Source organism: Dermacentor variabilis, chromosome 3, assembly GCF_050947875.1.
Source record: "Dermacentor variabilis isolate Ectoservices chromosome 3, ASM5094787v1, whole genome shotgun sequence".
Taxonomy (NCBI): Eukaryota; Metazoa; Arthropoda; class Arachnida; order Ixodida; family Ixodidae; genus Dermacentor; species Dermacentor variabilis.
The window spans coordinates 235,080,551-235,086,762 of NC_134570.1; positions in this window are offsets into that span (position 1 = coordinate 235,080,551).

Below are 6,212 nucleotides of genomic sequence, written 5' to 3' on the forward strand. Positions count from 1 at the left end.
TAAAACCGCAGATCAAACTCCGCTCAGATGTACGCACTACACGGTAGGTTAGAGCATGCTTGTTGCTGCTTTGTTTGGCCGCACTTGAAACATTCAATGCAGATTGGCTAAATTGAAACGGCTTGCGGGATATGATTGATTTGTTCAATTTGTTGATGGTGCTTAAGATTGCAAAGCCACACATTAACTGTGAGACACGCGATAACGAAGGGCTCTCGATTAATTAAGGTCCACAAAGAGCGACGTGTGAGCGTTATCGCATTTTGGCACCATTGGAATGGCAGTCGACGCGGAGCTGGGAATCCAATCCATGGCTTCGTGCTCTTCAAATCGACATGGTCCCTGCGCTGAAGCGGAAAGTAAACGTCGACATGGACTGTGATGAAATTGTGAAAAAGAAGACACTATGTACGTGCATAGTAAAACGGATTCAACACGAGATGCAAGATACGTGAACCAACCACCATAGAAAAAGCCCTAAAGATGAACATGAAAGGAGAAAAGCCTTGTCGGCAAGCGTGCATACCAGGCTGCAGCTTGAAGTTTTCTGGATAACGGGGAAGACGGGTTTGGGTCAAATGCGTTTTGCATAAGTGCGCCGGTGCGGTGGAACACCTCCTGATTGTGCAGTCCCGCATCTTCGGTATTGTAATCTGTGACCACCGTGAGTAACAAGAATGGAAGTGGTGATACGGTGAAAATGCCAGCGTCAGGGATGGACAAGACACGACTTCACCACTATAAATTCGTGATGGACCACTGAACGATGTGTTTATAACAGCAATTACAAGCTAATCGAATTCTTCTGACAAGCAGAAAGCAAAACATTTGGCACAGAGGCATAATCAGATATGGGCTGCATTTATTATTAATTCCTAAAGCGTTCTTAAGAGAAGGTGTGAACAACACCTAAATGACGTACCTGTTCTGCAGAATCCCGCAAAGTGGAGGAAGTGTCATGAAGGGGAAAGCTGTCACCCACCTGAATGTAGCCCAAAGCTACAAAGAAAATCCATACAAGTTTTTAAGTAAAAAAGAAAGAAACAAGAATTCCTCCTCGTCCGCCATTCGAACACGGGGCCAACTCCTTCACAGAGCTGTCGCTGTAATATCTGAACTAACCATGAGGCTAAGGGGTTGTAGCGCGAACGTGATTTACTTGACAATTCGAAGCACAGGAAAGCCTTCATAAGGCACAAGAACACTGAATTTTTGCCTCAACCGCGAAGCTTTAGTTTTGAGAAACCTGTATGGGTTTCCTTTGTAGGTTCGTGCTACATTCGGGTGGGTAACTGTTTTGTCTTTCATGAGACTTCCTTCACCTTACGGGAATCAGCAGAAGTGATTTGCCATATACAATGTCGCTGTGCTTTGAGTTGTCGAATTATTCGCTCCCGCACTGAGATCTACTAGCCTGCTGGTTATCTCCGGTGGTAGAGCTACCACCCCGGAAAGGCGTTGGTCCCTGGTTCGAACTCAGGATCGAGGCTTCACCGAGGAGCTTTCGTTCTGAGAAAGCCGTAGGGGTTTCCTTTTTACCTTCGTGCAGCATTCGTGTGGACGACAATTTCCCTTTCACAACGATAAATGAGCGGGCGAAGAGAAGAAATGTTATTTTTCGAGTATTCTGTGGTCTCAACAAGAGGGAGAGGAAAAATCTGCGCTCAATTCTAGGTACAGACATTAAGACCTTATCTGCGAGTACACCACTGGCTAAAAATCCGGGATGTATCGTGTAAATCTAAATACACAGACTTCAGTGGCGATTGCGTTTGTAAGTAGGATTTCAGAACATTTAAATTTTCTACAAGTGCGCAATCACTTCAGTTATTCTGACATCTTTTGGCACATTCAACTCAGTTTTGCTGTGAGATGACGAGGCGATGTAGCATAACGATGTAAACATTCTTGAAGTAAAGCGTTTTTTTTCCCTGTCGACGATGCAAATACCTTGGCAAACGTCGCAAATGTTTTTCTTCATTCATTAGAATCCCCTCGTAAATTTGGCTCTAGCTAGACATTTGTAATTAACTTCTGATAAACACGATCATTCCGGCAATGGCAGTTCAAAGGCGATACATATTTGTCTCAAGGTGCTATTGATTACTTGGAAGCAAGAAAGCTACTGGTGAAACTACTGGTGAAAGCAAACAACAATGGAAAGGTTAATAAGTGGTGTCTGTTGAAATGCGTGTTCAATATAGAGCAAAAACACTGGCATGCACATATGGCACACGTCACGTGTCTGATGAACGTATAGGAGGTTCCTTTCACTTGTTAGTTGAAAGTCTCCCTTTGGGTCCTTTGCGCATTTAACATATGTGGGTATTTTGCGCTAGTAAACATGCATTTCACAAGAAAAAAATGACGTTTTTCCACCTGGATTCGGAAAATCAGAGCTCACGGCTTCGATACGTGGCCGTGTTGACCACGCTACTACAAAGGGAGAATGCGAAAACAACTATGTGCTTACACTGTGGTCTATGTTAAAAAAGTCGCAAGGAGAAAGGCGTGATGTCACAAGTGTCCTTCAGCACGTTTATATTTTTAAGTCCCAGTTTGCAGTCTTTTCTCGAATAATAGAGTTCTGAGTGTATTGAAATACTTTAGTGGTATGGGAGCGCAGTTTGCACAAGAAATCATTGTTGGCGCTAGAAGCTGTCAGCAAAGCCAGGTATCTGAAAGTTTCACATCCGAGAAAGGCGCTAGAATTTTAATAATAGACTGCGAGTGTCTAATTGGTATTCCGCCCTTAATATGCATTAAGCTGATTTCTTGTTTAAGCTTGCTTCAGGAGGTACCCTTATACACAACCAGAGCTTTGGAACTCCTCTTGTATATCTTGTTGCAATGTTAATTCACATAAATGTATTAACAAAATGCTTCTTCTCCCCCATCATTTGCTGAGAACAGACCATCCCACCATTGCTTGACATAATGGTAGAAATCGTCCTGTCGGATCATAAGCTTGCTTTTTTTTCTTTTTACAGATAATGCATTTTGTCGTATGCCCGAAGGTTCGCAATACAAGTGCGCAGCTTCTGAACTCTGAGCCGATGACGCAAGCACTATCTTTAATTTTCTTTACGTATATTGAGTCGGACGGATGACGTTAGTGATATGTGAATTTGCGCGTAAAGGTATTATTTTGACTGCGTCAATAGACTTGTGCCAATTCGAAAAAAAAAGCAACAAACCGAGCTCATGGATAACGCAAAATTGTACTGGTAAAGTGTTGCGTTCGCATCCCGGTGTGCGTTACACGCGTCGTATGTCATCTGTATGCAGGGATGAACTGATCAAGTGCGCTGCGCATGTGCATGCGGCGTACAAATGTATAAATCTGCGCACGTCCTACGGTAAATGTGTGTGCGTTTTTCCCAGGCTGCCGGTTGGTCCGAAAAGTACGTCTCAGTTCTCAAGAGACATCACAAAGTGAAAGATCAGCCGAGTGAGAAATAAGTTAAGAAAGTACCAGAAAAAACTTTCAGCCTTCGGTACTCTATTGCACGCTAAGTTGACTGTTGCGAAAACGAGATGGTTACAACGTTACAATAACTCATTTTATTACGAGTGATCCCCACCGCTTTTCGCGACACCTGTCGCTGGACACCGGAGGTCCAGTGACGCACTGGGGAGTGATTCACTTGTGTTGGACTGCTCGCGCGTGGCGACCTCTTTTATGGAATTGTTTTTAAAATCTGTTTTCGCCGATGCTTCTGCACTAGGTGTCTCATCCTCCACACTAACGTCTGGGAATGCTGCAGCAGTTCCCGACACACAAGTGTCATATCAAGGCATCGTAGCTTTTTTTGCAAAATATAAATGATAGTAAAATTGACCGCCCTTCCACTACTCTGAAGAGGGGTGCAAGCGTAACCCGGGATCCGCGGCTCTTCATCGTCGTAACAAGGTAAATATACCTGGTAGCGAAGCTTCCATAGGAGCCCATACGTTCAAAACATGGCGGTCCATCGGCGGTCCATGGGGCTTAGCGCCATCTGTATTTGGTGGGAACACTTCCGGCGGAAGAAAAAATAATGTGACGCCATGTCCGTTAAAAGCAGAAGTGACGTCATTTTGTTTACGAAGGCGCGAAATTTGTTTTGTTGTTCTTCCTTTGGAGCTATATATTCAAATGCCCCGCCATTCGACTTGATGGGCGTTTCGAGTTTTCAGCGTGGAAAGCCATGCAGGAAAAGGCCAGCCGTACGGTTGTCGAAATCGCATCCCTGCACAGAACATACTTTTTTTGGAGGCCGACGAAAGCTTTAGGTGTAGAGTGCTGATCCTATTGCTGGATGCCAAGCCCGTCGGGCAGCGCAGTCGCACGAAAACAACTATACAATTATCTGGCGGTCGTAACTCACTACTTTTCACTGAACAGATAAAGAAGCAATGAAGCTACCCGAGTGACCAAATTCAGACAAACTTCGACAAGCAAGAAAGCACAAACTGTGAGGGGGGCGTATTTCAACAGGTGATACGAGTGCGCCTTTCTGCCCATTTCAAGACATGCATTGCATTGCGAGTGATAGTGGCGTCAACGCCCCCTGTAGCGATGGGCGCTGAAAAGAAATGCATTTATTAACAATAATAAAATTAAACTTGCATTTTGTTAACTCGTCACGAATATATAAAATTGACTAGGAACTTTATTTTCGTTGAATGAATCTAACTGTGTCTCGTCTGAATTAAAAAACGCGTTTTTCTTTCCCAATGTTTGTTCCCTCCAAACCTAGTCGCGCTTCAATCGCTGCTCCCATAACCCCCCATGCTGATGTCGGTGACAATCTGTACTGAACCGCTTTTCGCCCGAAGCTTCGCGACCTTGGTCGTAACGCCTCGGTTTCGCGCTCGCTCGCGGCAAGGTCGGCACGTCGACGACGAGCCCTTTTTCGAGCATGAGTGTACGGCAATGCCGACACGAGTGAGGCTTCGCTTGAGCACACTTGCCGAGGCAGCATGCCAAACGCCCTTCCTACACAAATATGCGCAATGGGAGGCCCGCTATCCGGAGGTCATATGCCTCCGTAACACAATAACGGGCCCCGAATGTCTGATTTAAAGTCTATTCCCATGGACTAATCTGGCCACGAAACAAATATTGGGAGCTATCGGCCAATTTCACTGGCGTGTATGTAATGGGAACTGTACCCACATATAATTTCAAAATAAACTACGCCTGTCTCAAAGACCACCGTGTACCGCACATCGGGTGTGCATTAAAAATAACTCAAGATGACGAAATTAATCCGCAGTCGCCCACTACGGCGAGCCTCGGAACAAGAACGCGGTCCCCCAGCACGTAAAACCCCCGGAATTCATTTTTTAGACATTTCTAACCATGTTTAACGTTAAGGCTCCGCTCAAGCCGCTCCAATGCAGAGTATACGGCACACTCACCGTTGGCGTCAAGGTGTCCTTCAGCGTGCGGGCTGCCTCCCGAACGCCTGCGGCAGAGCCTGCGCGCCGTGCTCAGCACGATCGAGTTCGCGCGTGCCTCACTCTTCTTCCGCACCGAGGAACGCAGCAGGCAGTCACCCACCGCCGACAGCGGGTCCGAGGCGCGCCGTTGGGGCGCAGCAGGGCCCTCCATGACGTTCTCTGCGATGCACACAGCGGCGCGTCTGACGATAGGGCGAGCCAGACACAGCCAAAAACTCCGCAATAGGAAAACCAATGAGCAGAGACGCTTTTATTGGGCAGGGTTGCAGGCGGATGGTGAGCATTGTGAAGCCCGTTTGGCCTGCTTCAGAAAGTGTTTGGGAATATTGGAGTAATTTTCTGCACTATAATTTTTCCGAAACAACAATGTTTCGCGCAAGAAAACAAAACAATGTCCAGCCAAGTGTCGAAGCTAAAAAAGGCAACGTCGATCTACGTGGTTGCTCAAATGGTTCGACGAATAAATGTTGATTATCTGCCTTTTTCATGGTTAGTATTCACGTATTTCGTATTCTAGCGTCCTATTTCACGCGCAATGACGTCGGCGCCCACAGATCCCCTTGGCAGGCCTGCAACGTAGCAGACGGTTGTTGTTCCGGCAGCCTCTGTGCTGTGCGACTCTGTTCCGCTCGATGGAGCTGGTTAGTGTCCTGCCGCTCTATAACGAATTCGGACGAGTTCGGACAAGCTCGGACGAATTCTTCCTGTCCGGCACGTGCTCTGGCGAGGCGAGCTTCAAGCGTGGCGGCAATCCCGTCGGTGCG